Here is a 22,260-nt window from a genome sequence, read left to right on the forward strand (position 1 = left end):
TTAACTTTTCAGAACAGAAAGACTCCAAGTCAGAGAAGGCTCCAAAGGAACTTCTCAAGTTGGATGGAGTGGTATCGCAAAGTTCAGTAAACTGGACTGCAGCCTGGGGGTTGGGACAAGTTTACATATATGTATCAGTAGCATGAAATTGGATGAAAGAGAATAAAAAATCCAGAACAGCTTATCTAATACAGTTTGGAAGTAAGATCGTGAGGAAGACTTCTGTGAAAGAATTCAAAGTGAAACAGAATTTGAAATATCAATCAAAAAGTAAATTGTTGTGAGACAAACTGTTGTATTTCTGCTCAATCAACTTTATTTAGTTTCTATTTTGTGAGAAGTTGGTAGTAGGGATGGCAGAAGGGATATCAATGTGGTTTGCAGTGAGGAAAACTAAGACAGCAGGAAGAACAAGAGCAACATTTGGTGAAGAGACAAAATTGAGCTTGGTTATTTATCAAAACTGTACAAATATTAAAAATATGCACAGCATGAACAGCCATGGCAAGCTCACTGAGCATGCAGAAGAATATAAGGGTCAGTCCTGAAGGTGTCTGTCTACATCATGTGTCTACCTTTATGATCCTCAGATGGATCCTGAGGAGACATTCTCATGTAGCATAAAATCATAAAGGTGGTCTCACAGAAAAACACCGAGAACTCTATAGACAGCAAAAGTTTACAAGTTGAAGGGATAAAACCTGATGTATTTTGAGTTTTTTATAAACGTAATAATGAAAGAAGAAAGTTAAAATTAAATTAAGTGCAGCTAGAAAAATTCAGAAATTGCTAAGGGGGAACTCACAGACTGATTGTCATGAACATCAAAATATAAGCCCTGTTTCCTCAGGAAAACGACCTAAACCAACAAAAATTAATGTTTACCATATTTTAATATTTAATCATATTAATGTATTCAAGCTCTATGTGCCCTACAAAAAACATGACAGATTTCTACCATAACAGTCAGAAATTTGGAGTCTCTAGAGCACTCCTTTGCTTTAACAAACTAGGATTTTACTACAGGTTGCATCTGTAATAGGAAGATCAGGCAAATAATGTGTACGCAGGAACATGCATGTTCTTTCAATAAAATAATTTGCATAATTCATTTACTGTACCTAGATATACTTCAGTTTTGCTGAACAAAAAATTTCAGAAGGTTTTGCAATTATAACGGGAAGAAGTGAGAACACAAAATAAACACGCTTTTAACAAATTAACAAATGAATCTATTTTTACATATTTTCCAGTACCCTCAGTTTGCAATGACTGAAACAGATTTTTTGCTGATTCCAGTTCCATTCAGCCAGTCCTTCCTGCTTGCCACAAGCCTGCCTGCTGGAATACTATGAAGATGAAACAGTAACATAAAAAACCCAGCAAGCATTTACAATGCATCAGAAAAAAATATGTCTACGAGAATTTATTTCACTTGCACCAACAATGCTGGAATGTGAGACAGAAAAATGAATAATATTGATTATACTCGTATCAGGAAATAAAAAACTTGACTGGAGGCAGCTGTCTAATATTTTGGGAGCCGCTCAAATATATGTGTTTAAAAATAAAACCAACCTTGTTCTCTAGGAAATTTTCTAAATAAGCTAGTGTGATAAACTCTTCTGTAAATGTAATGTGATACAAGCTGTGTGCCAAATTCCGAAGAACACCCCACAAATGCTCTGAACAGAGTGGGAGACACCTGAGATGGCTCTGTTAAATTATGCAGGAATCACAGCTATGTACAGCAGAAGCGTCAGTGTCAGGAGGTGAAGAACACCGAAGCAGTCTCTACACAGACACACCTAAACATATTTGAAGCAGGAGTTCTCAAATCATCCCATAGGGCTGGCCACATTTTGAAGAGAAACTGGCTCAGTTTCACTTCCCGTTAACGATCATAACATCTTTGTGCCAGATACAGCAATTGCCTGCATGGAAAAATAATTTTAGGAAAGTATTTAATATGTTTTAGCTGCCTTGTAACAACAACTTAGCAACTGAAGAGAGAGGTGCCAACGCTTTGTGATCAGCTAGGTCTTTAGAGGCAACAAGGAAGATTCTGTGGGCCTACAATGACCTGCAGATGTGGTACCACCTGAGATGTCTTTCTACTGCAGCATTTCCCTGAGAGAGACATAGGATGCTGCTTTTGCAGATTTCCAGCCATGTCAGCAAAACAGAAGAAAATCCCCCAGCCATATCAGTCATGTCTAAAATGTTTTGGGAACAGCTTCTTAAGTGTCTTCTTTCTTCCTGTCCTTTTCCACCAGAGAGACCCCTGGGAGGAAATTAAAGGGCATCTAACCCACCTAAATTTAACTTCCTAGCTATCTTTTGCTAGTCTGGCTCTTAGACCTTCAGACTTGGACTGGTTTAATGGGACTGGGATGCTTAGTTCTTAACTAAAGTCATGCTGGAGAATTTCCTCTGGAGATGGTTGCCTCCCTTGGGTTTGGAAAAAAGCACTGAGCTGTGGAAAGCTCTTAATTCTCTCCTTGGTTTCATCTCATTTGCTATCACATGGAAGTGTTCAGCTTACAGGAGTTGCTTTGTTTTGGGCTCATGGAGAATACGCCCTTTTTTCAAAACCAATGGAGGGCTCAACCCACTCTTGCCAAGCCCTGCAATAGGAAAAGAAGGGTAATACTTGGACGAGTACAATGGCAATTCATCTTTCTGGCCGGAAGCCTTGTTTGGGAGTTTTGTTGCTTAGTGTCTGCCAGCACTTTCATCCTGGGGAATTTAAGTTTCTTCTACAGAAGCCTGGCCTCAACTAAAAGTTTGCATATAAAGTATCAGAACTCAGAACAGTTTTTTTTAATTAATTTTCCAAATTAGGTTAAGTCTTAAGATATGAACAAGTACTTGGGTGATACTCAGCATAAAAAGAAGGAAATTATTAGCTTGGCATTTGTTTAATCTTGTGAAATATTTATTTAAAAGGAAAGCAAGATGAATATTTAAAATATGATCTCAAAACACACACAAAAAATGTATTCATCCAGAAACTGGGCTACATTTTGAGGTGTCTAGCACCTCTAGGCATTGTAATTACTCTACTGTCTTTGAGAATAATGTATTCCAAAACTAACCACATATGTTCAACCGGTTTCCTTTCAGGAATGCTTCAGATGCTGCTGGATCACAAAAGGAAGGTTCACATCCCAGATCTTTGAAGATATGGATAAGGAGGAAGTAATTCTTAATGATTTGCTGATCTAAACAAAAAATGACAGACAACATAATGAAATAATGTAATCCTGTAGTGTGCCAAACCCCCATAATTTTAAATTGAATAGGAACAAATGTCAGAGGAGGCTGAATGAGATTAGTTGCATTATATGCTACACAACTATACGTGTCTTACTAGACACAAATAAAAGACTTGACCCAAGAAATGAGAGGAAATTGTAAGAAACTTATAGTCTTCTGGAACTGTTTATGTATCTCCGTGAATTTTTGTCACAATTAAACGCTTCACTTGAAACTCTACTTGAAGACAATGCAGGGAAGTCCCACTAAGTACACAAGAATTAATGCTGTCCAAAACCACCTGCAATGCCATATTTTGAGATGAGCCAAGAACTAATACCATTGTGGCCTGGTGTACACTAGGGTTGCACCTCTGCAAGGTGGCTGTCCAGCACACTAGATGCTGGTCTTTCTGGACATTAGACAGCACTGCTGTTGGGAACAGGTGGATTTGTAACACTAGGGTATTCCTCCACTTGGAAGAGACTGGAAGAAGCCTTGGTGCATTTTATGTTCTGAAAAATAAACCCATGAAGAACAGATTCATTGAATGAATGAAGTCCCATCCTTTAACGCAGAGGCAGGGCTGCAGCCTGTTCTGGTGAAGCCACAATGGCCCTCGCCAACTACCGAGGAGCTCTGCCCATCGCTCAGCCCCTACCTGGTGGCCTTACTCGTCCCGCTCCTCCGCCCTGTCTCCCTCCTGCGCACACCCTCTACAATCTTCAGAAAATGATCGTCTGTGTGTGGCTTCGGAGCTCTCTGAAGCGGGAAGGAAACCCCAGCACGCACCGCACCACCTGTGAGGGCTCCTGCTGTCCACGGGGCGCCGCGGAGCAATACGGCGTCCCCGGCCACACTCAGCGCCAGGAGGTCCCGCACCGGGGAGGGCCGGACCACAGGAGAGCCACGCATGGGGACCCGGTGCGGGACACCCGCCACGCCGCGCGGGACTACCGCAGCGGGAACCGGCAGCTCTCCCCGCCCTCAGCTCCCGTGACACCCCGCGGATCCTCCCCAGCCACGGTTTTTGCCCCGCTGCCGAAATTCCCCGGCTCCAGACAGCGAGAGGTACACCCGCGCGTGGCTGACGGGGCAGCAGTAGGTGGCGGCCGCCGCGGAGGAAGGGCCGCCCCCCGCTCCCGCCCAGCCCCCGCCCCCCGCGTCACGCGACCTCCGCGGGGCGGGCCCACGCCTGACCCCGCAGCCAATCGCCCCTCGGCTGTAAGCCGTCCTCCCGCCTCCAACCAATAGAACGCCAGCGCCGCCGAGCTCCGCCCCGGTGGGAGGGGCCTGCCCGCCCGGCCCGGCCCATCGCGGCGGCGGCGGCGGCGATGGGGTGCCGGGGCGCGCGGCGCGGCGGGTAGAGGGAGGCTGGGGCGCGCCCGCCGCCGCCCGGGAGGCCCGGCCACAGGTAGGAGCCGAAGCCCCGTGGCGTGCACCCGCCTCCTCGGGGTGTGCGAGGGGCCGGGGGGCGCGGCGGTGTTGCGCTGTGCCGACGGGACCGCGGCGGGGCGGAGGGGTTGCTGAGCGTGAGGGGATGCGGCAGGTGCTAGGCTGTGGGCGCGCGGCCCCGCGAGTGTGCGCGGGGGTCCCTACTCACGGCGTGGGGCGCCGGCTCCAAGATGGCACCCGCCCCCACCGGGCGGGCGAGCCCCCCGGGGCCGAGCGGGGCGGCGGGGAATCCCCCGGGACCCTCCCGAGACCGAGACCCGCCGCCCGCCCGCCTCCCCCCGGGCTTTCCCTCGGGCCGAGGCGGCTCTCGCCGCCGCAGCGGTACCGCGACGGGTGGCGCGGGTCGCGGCCGCGGGAGGCGGGCCCGGAGCAGGGACCTGCCCGTGGGCACCGCCGTGAGATCCGGGCGGGGGAGCGGGCGGTGCGATCGCGGCGGGGCTCCGGCCGTGCCTCGCTTTTAAAACGTGCCGAGCCGCCGGGAGGAGCCGAGGAGAGCTCGCTTACAGCGAGTAGTGGACGTGACTGAACCGCTTGGGGACGTCAGGCTGCGCGGCCGGGCTCAGGAGACCCAGAAACTTTGCCTCACGGTACCGACAGCCTATAAATTATTTTCATGAATTGGCTCAGAGTAACAATTCACCTGCGAAAACAGCTCCTTACCGATTTCGTTAGTGCCTACGTTTAATCTGTGTTGAGCAATAAATAGCATTATTCATCTGGCATGTTGCACGTGAAGAGTGTAAATGATGTTTGATGCAAGAGCTCGGAGGAGCAGTAGGTGCCTTTGCATCCTACTTTTGTGCTTTCACTTCTGAATTCCTAGCTTTGTTTTATTTAATCTGTGTTTATAACAAACTGCCTTTCTGCATTTCCAGAGCCTTTTCTTTGGTTTGATTGATTTGATTTCTTAAACTGCTTACCACATCTTTGTCTTTCCTCCCCTCTAAATAAACTACAGAATAACTTCAGGGGTGATAGCCTTCAATGATTTTTGGAGTTTTTTCTTATGAAGAAGACTGAATAGTCTGGACAGTGGTGACCAGCATCTTTAGACCTCATGGTGATCTTCAGTACTCAAATTCAGCATTTTTTTTTTTTAGATGAGATTCAGAGTTCTTATTTTAAGTTTACTTAAATCGAGCCCCGTTTTTAAGCGGCATGGTTTTTTTTGTTAAACTTATTTTTTGTAGGTGTTCATTTTAAAATATATAGTAATTAGAATTTTGGTATGAGGCATTATCTCATCCTTCAGGTCTCTTTTATGGAGGGATGTTTACATCTCGGCCATATTTACAGAAAGTTCTTTTTTAATTTACAACTAGGTTATTCACTTACTGAAAGTATTTTTTAATTGGTGTGATGATCAAATCTCTAATCTCACTTAAAATTAACAATAGGATTTTGCTAGATATCACTGTTTGGATTGAGTTTTTTTATTCAGAATGGTGATTGCAGCTTCTAAAAGTTGCCTTAAAGCAACAGTTAATTTAGGTTTTGGGATTTAGTTCTGTAGAGCTAGGGAATAATGAATGGCACTCACCAGTTTCAGCTGTGCCTGTTTATTCATCAGAATGAAAAGGAGTAAAGCAGTAACCTAAATGGTGAAAAGTTGCTTTAAATTATTTCAGACTCAGAATAGCTTTGGACTTTAATGCGAATGTGCTTATATTTACATGTGTACACTTAAAAAGGAGATAGAAGTCCCAGAGCTGAAGATTGCTGTTAGCTGGCAGAGTACATCAAGGAAGGGTTGCTGTATGTTTAGTCTGTTCTTTTTCTCTTCTTTAGGCATCCACTAGCAGTCCTTATTAGAGGCAGGACACTGTGTTAGATGGACCTTGAACCTGAGCTAGTATGGCATTTTTGTGTTTGTAATAGTTTTGTGTGGAGCAGCATCCATGTTGGAATTTAAATTTTAAATTAGGCAGGTGTTAGAGCTGTAAGTTTTTAAGAGTCCAGTGTAGAAGTCAATACCAGGAGCAAAGAAAGCAGGCTAAAGAATGTGTAATAACACATTTTTTTGTTTGGTTTGGGTGCTTATTTGCATTTTTGCTAACGTTTGTAGGACATCCCAGCTCCTGATAGGAAACGGTCACAAGTATGTTTTCTAAGTGGCAACTTCCAGTCCTTTCCTGAGTGATTTGTGGGAGTACTGTGCTTCTCACGAAGATATTGTTGGAATCAGCTGCAACTCCCATCTGTTCTTATGATGTTGCAATGTTGCCTTTTGCTGAAACCCCAGCCTTAGTTCCACTTTCCTGTGCTGAATCGCTCCTTTTTATGTGGCAAGCACCTGGGTGCCTTTCGTTTATCTCTAGCATATTGAAGAGAGCAGAAGGGACCTATACAAAGTAGTTCAGCAGCATCTTCGCTCTAAACTGGTTCCTCTGCATTTAAGGTTTACTGTAGAACTTGCTATGATAATAAGTAAAAGCAGGAAAAAAATCCAGTCTTGCTGCTAGCAAAGTGTCTGTTAGTTGTCTTCTAGAGTATCTTTTGGAAAGTTGTTGCAGTGAATTAAGCAAGTTTCGCCACCTAGAACTATGTGAATTATGTGTAGGAGTCATGAAAGCTTCCCACATAGTTGTGCTAATGCAGTGTAATCCCAGCCTGTGGTCTATGTGTATTCCTGATCCCATCTCCCAAAAAGTTTTCATCCTGGTTGCTACTGTTGCCTGCTCATTAGGGAAAAGATGCAGTATATTAACTAATCCCTTCCTAATTTTAGTCTTGGAAATATATGAATTCTGTTATATTATTATATTTCTATTATAAACCTGCTTTCAGTGGATCATGGGTGTTTACATCACAAATGATACCATACTTATCTAATACAGTATGTTGCCCTGTGTTATAGAAGTAGAGACAGGGCGTTACTTAATACAGTTTTGATAACTTTTACAGTGCAGTATCCTTAACATCACTAGCTCTGTCCTGTGTCACGTTGGCTTATGGCAGGTCTGAGAACAGCTCTGACTCCACATTTGTGTGTTTTACAGAACCATTCTGAGCATTACCATGAGGTATTCTGTAAAGTTCTTTGACTAGTGTGTTTCCAAAGACAGCGATAAATGATAGAGATACATTGACATGCTCTTTATTTTAGCTAGCAGTCCTGCATTTAGGCAAAAACCAGCAGAAAGTAAAAATAGCACGTCTGAAGATGCACAAAACCTTACTTTGGTGTTCCTGAGTATCTGTTTGTTACGCTTAGCTACCAAAGAACACAACTTGAATTTCCCTCCCACTTTGGAAGGCTAATAAATTCCATATGTTCTTAAGCAATAGCATTGGCAGACTAGTTTTCAGGACTCCAGGTTTTGTTCTGAAAATGGTTTTGCCATCTACATGGATCATGGGTAGAATCAACCTTATCTCCCTGTTGTTAGCTCTGGAGAAAAGATGGGCTGCTAATGTAAAAGGTTTTCAGTATATTTAATCTCTTGGGATCACATCTTGTTACTGTGGACAACATCTTGGTTTTTGTCACTTTTCCATTCAGCTGTGAAGGCTAATGTGATCCCACTGTTGCTGTTCTTACGTTACTTACATGAAATAACAGGTCAAGTTAAAACCCAGCCTAGAGAGTACCCCCTTACAGTAGGTCATATTTTAATAAAAGAATATTTTAATAGAAGAAGAATCAACCTTGGCAGTTGTTTACTAAAGAACAAAAATACAAGCTTTCTTAGTTCTTGAACCATGTGCAGTATAGTCAGTGATGTAATAAGCCTGCAACCAAAAGCTCCTGAAGTGAACTAATTGTTTACATCCTCAATGACATCAGTATTTAAAGATAATAATTGAACTAATCCATAACTATAACTACAAACTATACTATGGAGCTATGAAATTGGAGATATGAACGTTGTAGTTTTGCAGCGTGCAGAAAAGGTGGTGACGTATGAGCATGGAAAGAATAAGTGCGTCTTTAAGTTTTCTACCCTGTTTTAACCATTAGGTGTTTCCCCTACACGTATGGGTTGCTGTGGTTCTGTTCCCCACGTGCATTCTGTGGTTTGCTGCTCCGTTTTTGCTCCTGCAGTTTATTGCCAAGGGGAGACATCAGATGTGTTCAGTTTGTACGAGGTATAGGCAGTGCATAATGCCAGGTGAGGTGTTGAAAAAGACATTTGCTGAATGCCAGTATGCGCAGCTAGTAATGGTTTTGAGGTTACTGCTGACTTTCCAAAGCAGAACGATTAGCTATCATGAACAAAGAAATGAACATCTTTACTAGGAGCAAGAAGACAGAAGTGCTTAAGGAGTTTTCATTATGGACCCGTTAAGTGCAGTGGGAAAAGGCTAAACCTAAGGTTTTGTACTAGAACTTGTGTATTGTTCACATATAAAATGTGATTATACGTCTGTGAAGTCTTCTGGATATTTTTATGTTAGATAGAGCTTATCTGTACCCATTTTGAAATTATTTTGCTTAATTACTGCTTTAAGACCAATTTTTCTAGGACAGACATGGAGGCAGAACAAATTTGCAACTTGAAATCCTCTCTTCCCCCTGTCATAAATAAGTCTCTTCTGACTTTTCTTATTTCTGCAGGGCTTCATAGAGAAACAGTTGTTGGGAAGTTAACTACTTTAAACTTATGCTCCTAACACTTAGAATAAAAACATGAAAATACATAGTATTTCCAACAGTGACTAGAACCAATGTCATATTACTATGAGCCTTTCTATTTTCTTTCAGGCTCCATAGATTCTTAGCTCCACAGCCTGGAAAGTGCATGTCTTAAGTCCCTATTGAAGTAAAGATGGTCATCCAGTTAGGATTGCCTTATGATCACTCTTTTGCCCACCGTTTTCTGATACTGGACTAGGCTGTTGCTTGTTTCTACTGCCTTGAACAATCTGTGGATTAGTATGAGAGACCAAGAATAATTTTATATCATGCTTAGTATTAATGAATAAAGCTGTGAAATACCGTGGTACCAATATGTGGTCGAAGTATTCCTAATTATATGTTGCTTTATTGTCTTGTAAAGGCAGCCTCTGTTTTTGAGTCAAGAATGACTAAAATTTCTTATGTTATACCATCATATAGGATGAAATAAGTTTTGTAAAAATAGGAAAGTGTATTGCTAATATATCTGACAGTTAATGATGACTGACTACAAAATACATTGCACTATAAATTGTATAACAAGTTTAAGAACAGAGTAAAACTGCTTCATAGCTGCTAATTATGTCTCAGAACTTAGAAACATACACATCCATTTATATAAAGAGCATAGAAAAATCTTTATTGCATCATAGTATATTGTTTGGTGGATTGAGCTTGGCTTTAGCAAATGAAGCTGTTCCAAAAGGAACAATGTAGTTTCAGATATGAAGTGCAGAGCTTCTGTTTCACAGACACTATGCAATGAATGCTATCTAAAGAAACGGACTTGACATTGCTAATTATAAATAAAAGAGAGTGGAATATAATTATTTCGCACATTACGTGTTGCCAAATCAGAAGCTTCAACTGGCAGATGGAGAGGGTTTTTTTGTGGTGTTTTAGAAAACACCTTGCAAATTCAACTGATAGAAAGCCTTGCTTTTTTATCACAGTCTGTAAGAGTCACAAAAAGAGAACTGATCTAAAGAAACAGTCTTAAATTTCTTCTCAGAGATTTGACGGATACAGTAATGAAGGTTTTCAGTGGCTTAAGCAGATACTGTGATAGAGGTTTTCAATGAATAGCTGTTCATGAGCAGTTAATTATCTCATTGTAATATGGGTCATTTGGGAAGCTGTGAACACAGTTAACTTTTGTGTTAGGATGGCACTGTAAGTGAAATGTGCGTGTGGAAGGGGGAACGCTGAAGCTGCATCATCTTGAGACTAGCAGCGCTGGAGGAGCAACCAAAACAACTTCTGAACGAGGAGTTTGCACCCTTATTAAGGTGAATAGAGGCTAAAGTCTAACGAGGGTATGAAATCTCTACTTTGTAGTTCATATCTAAAAATCCTTACTCCTTCCCTAATGTTCTCCCTCCCACCAGCCCAAGGCACAGTTGCTGCTCCCACCAGGACAAACAGCAGCCTTTTGTTAGCTGCCTTGCCTGGAGCACACCCTATCCTGGCTTTGCTCCTGCTCTCTTGCCATCTGTAGATCCTAGAGACCCTGAAAGGTGGCTTTTGCTGCCCAATCTCCAAGGTTAACTGCTTCAGTAAGCCTGTTACCTGCAGTCTGTATATAGCCTACCTGTAACTTAAGTTCTACCAACTTAAGTTGTAGAATTTAATTTCTTGTGGGGAAAGGAACATCCAGTCTGTACCACAGAGCTGTTGTAGGTTTCTTACTCAAAGATTGGTTACTTCTCCAAGGGTTCAAATCTGTTACTTTAATAACATCAAAATTAGATGTGTTAGAATTTTGTCTTGGTGTTAAGACCACCCTACAAGTACTATAGACCAGCAAGTCTTAAACTGCCCTAATCTAACTGCAGTGTGTGGCTCCCTGCTTCGAAAGCTTGTGTGTTTGAAATATGATACAGACAGTGACTTGGACCTCCTTCCAGCTGCCACTACCAGTCTGAGCAAGGGTATCAAAATGGCAAACAAACCTCAGGGGATAAAACTGTGAATGGCATGCTTTGAGGTAAGTGCTGAGTGGTGCCTTCGGTCCCTCATCTGACTGCTGTGAGAGTCATGTGCCTGGGCCCCAAGACCTGGAACAGGTTGGGCAAGACACCCTGGGTGCCTCTCAGGGAAGACTAATCCAGCTGCAAGAAATCTTGTTGGTTTAAATGGAGAGCAAAAGTAATGTGCAGCAGCTGAGGACTGAGGCAAGATAGAAGTCAGTCATCCATCAAATGTGTTTTTGGAAGGAGTGTAGGAACAATGGATGTTGTCCTTTGCTTAGAACCATGGCTACAGCTAGCGAATACGGACAGTTAAATACTATCATAGTTTCGTTCTCTTTGTTTCTGCTGGGAGATATCTACTTCTAGTGCACAGTGGGTATGCTAGCGCCCAGGCCAAAGGAGAAATTGTGACTGGAAACAGTAGATTTCAGGACTGCAACAGTGGAGGAAAATGTCTTTATGGGCAACTAGATCTGGAAAGTTCTGCTGTGAGTGCCACGAAGGGAAGGATTTGCAAGGCAGTTGCTGGAGGAAGCAGGAGTCAAAGGAACAGTCTGACAATTGGAAAAAAGTTGAAAACTTTATTGTGCCAGCTGAAATGCCTGTTGTTTCCTAGAAGCTACAGAAACTGTTTTCTAACACTACATACTGTATTCAATATTAAGTATTTTAACTTCTGATTTAATGATAAATATGCATTTATTACTTAATGAACATAGTTAAGATTCCTTCTCCTTAGGGATTTTTACTGAGTTTGTTCACAGTGATAAATGAAGACTGTTAAATACCCTCATTTCAAAAGGAAAAAAGGTTGGGGTGGGAACAGAAGGCTTTTAGAAACCAATACAGGAATTTGGCTAAAAGGAAGAATCTGTAGCTGACATGGCTGTGGAAGAAGAGTTTAAATATTTTAGGAAGAGAAGGATATTCCAGCAGAGTTGTAAAACATTTTTTTTCTAGATATTTGATTTAAAAAGTAATGTACAGATGTTAATATGACAAATATTTGAATTTTGGGAAAAAGCAGACTCCCACATTCCACACAGCACAGGAGTCTTAGGTGATACCTGTTAGGAAAGGTTTGCAAACTCAGTGGCCTTTTCTCACAGTAGGACCTGGCTGATCTGCTAATTATATTTAATAAATTATAGAATACCAAGGAAACTTCAGAAACCTTGCAAAATGCTACTTTCCTTTCCATATTTGGAGATGAGATAGTGGGGGGTGACCAAAATAATTGCTGGTTGGTTGTCATCACCCTAACTGAAAAAAAGTACAGAGAAACATAATGACCAATGTCTGTAATATGAAGACAGGTAGTCCCAACCCAGTAAGTCTTTGCCAGAGGTTCACTTCTGGCTCAGCAAATCAAAGGCAGTATTAGATTTTTTTTTTAATTGCTCAGAGTTAAAACACCCTGTAGGAAGATAGGTTTTAGTTAAATGCTCTTTTTGCTGCTCTATGAATAGAGGCAGACAGCAGCTGTAACAGTGTTTAATTCTGTTACTTTGTTGTGTAGGTGAACAAGTGTAATCAATGATGACAGCTGAGTAAATGCCACTTCATTAATGTTGAATTTAGATTTTACTCCTCAGACTTTCAGCTTTATCACATTACTTAATGAGTTCTGGCTAGTGGTTTTGGCTTTCTATGGGTGATAGCAATTAAATTTGAAAGAAAACAGGAGGCATTCTGGTTGCTTTATCCAAGTACTGAACTCACTATTTTACATGCTGCTAGCTTACATCAGGGAATGAAATGTTCCACCTTATTAAATCACTTATTCTACCTTCTCTAATGCTTTCATCTAGCTTGGATATAACCTTAATATTTAAAATATATGTATCAGTTCAATAGACACATGCATTGTTTATCAAAACACTGTAGCCTGTTAAAATAAACCTGTTGTCATCACAGGTAAAAGTCTCTGGCATGACATGTTGGGCCATCAGGCACATTGTACATTTTCACAAGCTGGTCACTTTAGATGGTGGTACTTCAGGAAGAAAAAACACCTTGATTATATGAATGGAGTATTTCCAGATCCCTGAAAAGAAAACATGGCATGCACATTAATACAATCTGAGACTCACAGACTATAGGAACAGGAAAGTATTCGTTTAAGTAATTGAACCTTCTGTGGCTGTTTAATGTGTTTGTTTTAACACTTTCCAGTATGTCAGAGCAGCTATATGTGTTAGTTGAGAGTTCCTACATTTGCCTACACTGTGAAGATCTCAATAATAAAATATCCCCAGTTGTCCAAAAGCAAACCTCAGCTTGTATTGTGGTACTTATGGCTAAACATTTGTTTAGCTGCTAGTTTGCAGCTCAGAAAGTCCCTCAGCATTGGGATAAAAATAAGAGCGTGTCCATCTCCGAGTGCCTGCACAGGGTGTGGTCAGAGCTGCTGCGGTCTGTTCGCAGGATTCCAGCACGCTTCTGTCGCTCCTGGCTCCGCGTTTACAAGGACAGTGTCCTCGTTACAAAGGCCAGATGTCTTCATCCCTTTCCTTGCAGTGGGCTGCTTCTCATGCACTGTCTGGTCAAATTCAAATGCTGATTTCTCTTCTCTTTAGGTGTGTATTTGAGAGGAGAGTAAGCAAAGGGCTAAACTTTCCTTTTGTGTTCTCCAGTTAGTGCTGGCCTTATAACCTAGTGCTACTCATATATGAATTAAAACCATACCTTTACCTTCTCCTTTCAAACAGGGATTGTTTTTTATCCTGTCTTAACAAATATTAATGCCTTGCTGCTGTCTTCTTCCTCTGTATCTCTTTTGCTGCCTTCAGAAAGAAATAGATTTTTCTGTAGTTCTTGGAACAGTTTTTAGATACGTATGTAATCATACACCACTCTGAATTAGTAAGTAATGACATGACCTTTTCTTCTCCAAAACTTGTTTTTGAGTAGTATGCTGAGATATTATCTCCCCATGTGAATGATTGGTTAGAGATGAGTTTTGATATGGGCATCCATGACAAGAACACCTGATAGCCTTGCTTCCCCAGTGGAGAAGTGAAAATATGCCACAGCCTGAGTGAAAGCCTCATGTCTGGTTACCTTGTGCCAAATGTTGTGATGGGTTTTTTACCATGTTTTCTCTGCTGGATGTAGACTGTAATAGGAAAGGTAACCCAAAATCCAGTGTTTGCATTTTTGCAAACCCACTTACACATTTCGAAACTTTAGCTTAGAAATACATGGTAAGGTACAAATTTCCTCTTACTGGTAGTTAGATTTTTTTTATTTCTGAAAAGTAGATGTTTTTATGCATAAACATTCTCTTGTATGTATGCTACTGTATATAAAAGTATTTTACAGCATCGTTACTCAAGTATGACAGCCCTCACTGCAAGAAGATTGAATTTGTGTGTCTGAGCAAGCATCTGCATCTGTTACTGAGAGAAACAGTTGACCTTGAATTTTAGATAATTGTTGCAGCAAACCTCTCACTAGTGAATGTTCACCACCTCCTTTGACAGTGAATTGTTTCTTAGGCCAAGGAAAAAAAAAGCAAAAAGAATGGTGAGGTGAAGAAAGGAAAATGTCAGTTATATCAGTACGTTCTTCCTGAACTTCTGTTAGAAGGGAATAGAGGAGTAGTGTACATCCCGAGAGAAAGTAAAACTAAAGGAAAAGCTCATCTAATCTACTGGATCCTCAGGAATCTTGTAACTAAAAGAGGGATGGTAAGAACTTCAAATAAAAGCTTCTTTTCTAAGGAGTTACGGGATGGTGTCCAAGTAAGAAACCAGTTTCAGCCCTAGCATATGAATTAAAGTCAAGATACCACTATCTAGGTCAGTGGTTCCCAGTCAGTAAGTTGCATTGTCAGGAGTTCTGCTTTTCCTTTTCTGTGTTAGAGAATACTGAAGAGGGAAGAGTATGGCCTGGATGGCTTGAACTTCTCCTTCTGATAGTTCTTGACTGGATGCTGAGACCTAGTCTCAGTGTAGCTCAGCCAGGCTGTGTTCTGGCAGTCAAGATCAGGCAGACTTTTTTCTCCATTGCTTGTGTCTCATCAGAGGGTCGCTGATGTGACATTTTGTCATGGGAGTCTTTGGCTTATGACTTGGCATGTGATTGTACCAGCTGCCAGAATGACCTCTGTAGTTGTATGAAGTTGGAATTAAATATAAATGAAGAAAGGAAAAAAGAATCAACAACTTGCTAATAAAAAACTGCAAGTTTGTGTGACTTCTTCACCTCGAGACTTGGCATAAACAGCTCCATTTGAGATGCAGAATTTGTGTACAGGAATCACCCCAGTTATATTTCCAAGATAATATTTCAAAAAAATATTATTTCAAAATAATATATGAAAAACGCCCTGTGCTACTTGAGACACAGGATTCCTTTGCTGTCATGGCAGTGGCATAGCAAAGTCATTCAGACTGCATGGAAACCAGCCAGGGGTGAACATAGGCGAGTAATCAGAATATCTGATAGGGAATTCTGTAAATTGTCTGTGGGTGCAGCTTGCAAGAAGCAGAAGGCAGAAAGTGGGTGTGTTTTGAGATAGGTGTAATTCTTAACGTCTTCATGTTTTCTGAGAGCTCCAAATTAGTTTTGTATTGGCAGCTTTTCCTTTTGTATGCTTTGCAGTGCTCACAAACTGAAGGGTTCAGTTTGCCTGTTTTTAATGCTTATCTTAAGGTAAAGACCTTTTGTGATACAAAATATGCTTTGCAACTTTATTGCAGTTGAAGATAAATTTGTGCAAAAGTGAATTGCGCGTCAAGCAATTTGTGTGCTTACAATCTTGTAATATTTAGAGGAATGAAAACCGGTTCAAGTAGATTTCATGCTACAATTCAGCTACTTTTGTGTCAGACTGATGAATGTCAAAATTTAAATGTCAGAAAGCATATATATTGTATTGGTTTGTAATTTGATATCTAATTCTATAGCAAAATAATCAAAACAGTCTATAAACAGTTAAGATGAATTTCAGTTATCTTATTAGTATCCAATATATCCCTTTCTATATGTGATGGGGAGAAATGCAGCTAAAGTTGAGATGAGTAATCCCACTTCCTGGTACTAGAGAGATCAGCTGGTGGATTACGAGGCGACTGTTACACAGGCCAAGAAGCAGAAATCCGTTTGTTGCTTCCACACGAAAAATGATCAAAGGCTGGAGGTGGAGTGGCAACAAGGATTTGAAAGTGGTCATTTGAGCTTTGCATCTGTTACTAAGGTCCAGCTTGCTGAGATTAGTAGGGTAGGTCAAGTGAAATATGTCCTCTTATGCTCGGCAGGGCTAGCGCGAAGTCCTTGGTAGTATCTTCTTTCAGCATACTTTTTTTAAACTTGTCTGGAATATACTATAAGTCAGACCTACAGACTCTCATAGTGAATAAAAGAATATGCTGTTTTGACGACAAGCTTAAAAAAGCATTGGTATTCTAGTATAAGCAGATGAACTAAAATGGTAAGAAAATGTTGTGGTGTGATATAAACTAACTGAAAATGTATTGTGATGCTCTCTTGCAGCTACCATGCTCTATGCTTTGCTAAGAGAATAAAGCTAAGAAAATACAGTCTGAGAGTAATTTACATAAACTGACTGTACAGGCACAAGTTTTATTCTTGTTCTGCAGAACTTTTCTGTGCTTGACCGCAATGATTTTGCAAGGGATAGGGAGAGGGGAAATCAACTGAAAAAGGAAATGCCTTTGAATTCTAAATTTAAAGTGAAATTGTGTGCTAATTAAGGAAAAATTATATACTGTAGGTCTGCTAGCAAGAGCGTAAGAGCTGTTATACATTCTTCAGAAGTGACCAAGAGCAGATGTGTAGGAAAAGAGAATAACAAATAGCTGTAAAGCAGCCTTTGGTTTAGAGCAGCAGTCTAGCTGTTGACAAAGATTGATCAAAACTTTTGTTTCTGACAGGCTGTGCCTGGACCACTTGTTTGATAGCAGCCAAAGAACCTGTTCCAAAATGTGTTTTAAGTACTTATTTGAATAATTGAGCTTTGGCTATTACAACTTAACCAGGTATTGTATAGAAAAAAATATTTAATATAGTTTGCTCTTTTATGCTGCTGAGTAATTTCCTTGAGTGTCCTGAGCTTGTGTGTTATGAGTAGTGGTGAATGTTCGTGTTTGGTTTGCCTTTGATGTACAACTCCTGATGAGTGTTCATGCTTTCCCCTCTTCTACAATTTACTCAGTTGCATTTCAGTGTGAGCTTTTAGAAGGGAACAATAGGATGTGATCAGGGACTTTGCAAATAAGCAGGTGGAGTCTATTGGCCAAAACTACTTTGCAGTTTGTCTTCAGTTTGAGATACATTGCAACAATAAAATGAAGATATAAAGATCCCCCCTAGCCAGGCCTGTACCTGTTAGCGTAAAACAGTCTCCAAGCCTGAAGGACTTGTAGGGGCAGATAATAGTCTTTATTATACCAACTTGTATACTTAGTTACGTATATCTTTAGATGTCAACCAAGTTGAAAGGCTGGTGTGCCTGAAAGACTGTCTGCTCTTTCAAACTGTAAAACTTGGTCTAATCGAATGTTATTTCTGCAGACTGATCATGTCTAACCAATTGTCATAGACCATCATGGTTGCTGCAGTTTTTCTGCTGGGCAAAAGTGGCACTTTGAACCTTTCAATAGCAAAGCAGTTGACAGCCAGTTTTGAATCATCGTGCCCAAGCTGAATGTAGTAATGACTGTAGTAAATAAAGAGCCTGTTGAGCATGTTAGACGTAATATTGTTTCAGGTAAGATGATATGCTGCATGAATGCAGAATGCTAGGGGTGCAGATGATAGGACAGCTGAGTTGCGTGGAGACCAAATAAGCTGAGCTCTTTCAGATTTGGGAGCGAGTATTGTGTGAGAGGTGTGCTTTCTGCAGCTCTTGTTTGTAGAGGGAGGAAATTTTTAGTGTGAAATTATGAGAAGTGAGGTTATGAATTTAAGACTTTTTATGAAAAGATACTCTGTGAAGCTTTTTCTTGGCAAGTTTGTCCTGCTGTGATATTAATATCTGGTTTTGCTTTCTGTGGTATAATTCTTCTTGAGTATTGCCTGACAGATGGTTATATCTTAGAGTTGTATCAGAATGATGTTATTTACTTGACAGTTATTGTTCTCTGAGGAACGTGGGACAGGAAAGGACCTCCCTATTCATCAAATTTATTTTCATGCTCTTGTAGGCTTTATGTCATACAATCATAGACAGACGGAGCGCTGTCTTAAAAGCAGCTGGGCCTTTTCCCCTCACTACTTTAATTAGAAGCCTGTTCCAATGCTAAATTGCCCTAAACATGAGGAAGCTGCTTGTAATGTTCAACCTAAAATTAATCATCATCAGTTGGTTATTACCAGTTCTTGTGCCAAGATTGTCCTTTTATTTTAAATAGTTTTTTATTATTTTATAATTATCTCTGTGTTTTTATACATAGACCTTGCTTTTCCGCTCAGCTTTACTTTTGCTAGGCTAAGGCCAAGTCCTTGCAGTCTCCCTGCAGTTCTGTTGTTGAAGTGTAGAGCAAAATGAAGGTATGGGTGCTCAGAGACTTTTCAGCTTTCATATAGCAGGTTTTTCCAGTTTCCTGAGAAGGGTGTGCCTTATTCTTTGTACTATTGCTGATAAAAGAAGTGAATAGTAGCTTCCTTGTTATTGCGGTGCACCAATAGAAATATAAAGATAGAAAATTTTGTATTTTAAACTTTCTGAACATTGTCTTCAAGTGGCGAGGTTGTTCAAACAGTAGGAACTCATGGTATATCCCCTAATTTGGGAATGCAGGCAGTCCTATGAAAGTGGTGTTGAAAGGCAGGCAGATGTTTGATTGCTTCAAGTGCGTGGGTTCTACTTTGTGTGTTCTGGGTTTTCCTCAGGCTATTAAATGTTCAGATCAGTATTCTGTGGCTGATCTGTGCACAGACAAATTCTTTGTGCATTTTTAATGAGTTACTGCAAAAGTCTGATCAAAGATAAATCAGACCTATTACAAAGGAGTAAAAAACTGGAATTATGTTTAATATTTTTCTGAATAATATTTATAGTACTTGCTACTTCTAAGGCTCTTGATAAATCAAAGTACTCTTCAAAGATTTATATTCTGAAGATAGTAACGAAAGATGTAAAAGGCAGATACATTTTGTAGAATTTAACTACAAAATTAAAAAAAAAAAGTTTGAAAAAGCTTCAGTAGGAAGACCTGACCTACTTTCTTCTCACTTAAAATCCTGAAGGTTGTTGTGTTTGGAAAAAAATAAAACATTTAACACTGTTTAAAATGATGTGGAATGTTTTATATCCCAGGTTTAAAAAAGAACTTAAGCCTTCTAATGTTCAGCACTGCAGTTCATAAAGATTAGGCTCTTGGCTAAGAAAGTAAGGAGGCAGGCACCTAAGGACCATGTGCTGATGAGATTCTGATTTCCTGGCTAAAATTTGAAATCCATAATGTGGAGTGCTGGTGAGTGAAGCTGATCAGACGGAAACCAGGGTATACAGTAGACATTCATATAATCCTTATATTAATCAGAAAATTCCCTACCACTTTCTGTAGCTTTCTCTTAAGAAAATGCTTTTGATACCTATCTTTTTTATAGTAGACTAGCAGTTAATTAGCTTATTTGTCCAAGGAGTAGGAGGCCTTTATTCTAGGTCCTTCTCAACCTGAGGTAGCTCAAGCCCATGTTTTTTTTTCTTCATACAAGAGTGCCATAAGCCATTCATTCATGACCTAGCCACCAGAATACAGATTCAGACACCTTGCCTACTGTTTTGCATCCGTCAGCTTGCATTTCTGGCTGCATTATGGTTAACTTCATCAGGAAGGATGGGGCAGTCCTGTGGAAAGTACCCTGCAGGCTGGCGAGTTAGGTATTTTCTTGGAACACAGATTCAATTCTTCCCTTTCCTTTCCGGGAAAGAAAATTCTACTACTGGAGAGTAGTAGAACCTACATCTAAGTAATCTAATTTTATTCTAGGTTAATATTCTTAGCAATTGAGTACTGTTTTCTACTTAATGTTTGACCAGAAAATATCTTAACAACCTGAGATACTGTAATAACAAAATGGAATAATGGCTGTCATTGATCTTATTGCTTCTGGGGATAAAGTTTTAGAGTTGTTTCAATTCAGAGCTTTTTTTTTTTTTTTTTAAAAAACCAACCTTGTATGTGTTTTTTTAAGACATTGTGATTTTGAATCCTGATACAGGAAAACAAAAGGGAATTTATAGCTATTTTAATTCAAAATAAATAAAAGAGATTTTCTGTATGTGCAGGCTATACTAGGAGACCCAACTATGAATCTACTTAAAAAGTTAAAGAATTTTTTTCTTTTTTGTTCCGAAGTGGGGGCATAACACTCGTGCGGAAAATTCCTTCTCTCTTCAGATAAAGGCGACAGGATGACAGAAAGTAGGATATCTTGGAAGGGGATAACCTAGTTTGGAAACTTACTGGCTGTTAAACTTCCAAAGCTTTCAAAAGTAAACCTCCCTGTATTGTCTGGAATATGAAGTAAGTGCAGACCATACATCTGATCTGCAAGACGTCTTACCTTAGAGTGGTTTAGTTTTCAGAGTTGGCACAGTTCACTGCAAGGAGCACATGTGCAGTGTCTTAGATACCTCAACACGTTAGCTTCTGCCAAATTTCACTCGTGTTTCCAAATGTAATATTATGCTTATGTCCTATCCTCTCTTTGGCACTGAATTCAAACAGCACCTGTTAATGTTAAGAATAAATGAAGTTACTGTAATGTTGAGGATAAAGAGGTTTTGGTGAAAGAAAATTGGATATGACATTCAGATTTCCTGCCTAATTAAATATTTCAAGTGGAGGTGCTCTATATCAGTTTTATGTAGAAGTCAGAAAGCAATATTATAATGTTAGCACATGCCTTTTTACTGAAATCTTCTTTTGTGAGCTGGTATTTACTGATATTCAGTTCAAATGCTTTTAAGTAATAACCTGAAACACAGGAACATCACTTTTTTCGCTGGGAGATAAGCGCTTTTTTCCCAGCAGCTTGTAATTCCTCTGCATGTTGGCTGATTCTCATTTGTGTTCAAATCAGCTTTAACAGAGTTGTGTAGCTTATTGGTACTCCTTTTCTGTCTGACAGCTGAAGAATAGCAGCCATAAGTACAAACATTAGACTAAGGCTTACATTATGTAGCCATCAATCATTTGTTCTGGTACTCTGCAGTAGAAAGGTAAAACAGATTTCTTGCTGCTTCAACCAGTGAACATAACTGGGTTTGAGTTCTGCACCGCTTTTGGGCAGCGTTGAAACCACTAAAGGCAATGAACGTCTGTTCTGTGAATGTCACTGCTATGGATAATGTAGGGTGATGTAATAGATGCATAATTGTTTTTCTAACACTGTAGCTGTCTCTTCAGAATATTGTTTAAGAATAATGTGTGTTCTTTAAGATGAAAGAATATCTGAAGAAAAATACATTCTGGACTTTATAACTGAATTTCTCTGAAGAGTGGTAGATAAAGGGCCGTGGTGATCTAAGTACTCTTCTATTTCTAATGGGAAGAAAGAAGCGTGGGGTGAAGGAGATGAGGAAATGATAGTACCCTTATTAGGGTGTAGGCAAGGAGATGACTGGGGAAAGGAATCCTCTGAACTGCAGCTCCAAATGTATGGTGTGCAGCTCCTTGGACGGGAAAGGAGGAGTAGCTGCTTGTCAAGGACCAAGATATCCAGAGGGATCATAAAGAAGTTGGGCGCTGTCTGCCTTGCACAGAGAAACGTCATAAAACAGGTTCTCCAGTAGATTAATTGTGGAAGAAGTTGTCTAGAGAGAATTGAGATAATGAGTGAGAGCCAGTTGTGTTCCTTAATATGACAGTTCAATACCTTAATCTCTTAATATCCATAATGAAAATTACTTGAAACGATTGGAAAAGGAGTAGGAGAACCAGTGATTTTAGTCGTCTTAAAAAACATTGTTTTAATTCT

At 40.4% G+C, this 22,260-nt stretch overlaps 1 protein-coding gene and 1 long non-coding RNA gene across 7 annotated transcripts in view; one reads left to right on the forward strand and one right to left on the reverse strand.

Annotated features, from left to right (window-relative positions):
• Positions 1–256: 256 nt before the first annotated feature.
• On the reverse strand, positions 257–4,384 carry LOC142052451 (uncharacterized). Its single transcript, XR_012658848.1, has 3 exons — positions 4,051–4,384; positions 3,099–3,224; positions 257–1,934 (listed from the first exon to the last, which is right to left on the reverse strand). It is a non-coding gene; the product is annotated as an uncharacterized LOC142052451 (long non-coding RNA).
• A 177-nt stretch (positions 4,385–4,561) lies between these two features.
• The window catches only part of MPP7 (MAGUK p55 scaffold protein 7), a 158,158-nt gene continuing 140,459 nt past the window's right edge, over positions 4,562–22,260 (forward strand). For 2 of the 6 annotated variants that reach the window (XM_075082575.1, XM_075082578.1), the window contains exon 1: positions 4,562–4,672. The gene's annotated coding sequence lies outside the window, so the exon portion shown is untranslated. Of the gene's footprint in view, positions 4,673–5,199; positions 5,301–22,260 lie in introns of those variants that run through there. The other 4 variants (XM_075082576.1, XM_075082579.1, XM_075082577.1 and 1 more) reach the window with 3 other exon arrangements.

The sequence above is a fragment of the Phalacrocorax aristotelis genome, chromosome 2 (genome assembly GCF_949628215.1).
Source record: "Phalacrocorax aristotelis chromosome 2, bGulAri2.1, whole genome shotgun sequence".
Lineage (NCBI taxonomy): Eukaryota > Metazoa > Chordata > Aves > Suliformes > Phalacrocoracidae > Phalacrocorax > Phalacrocorax aristotelis.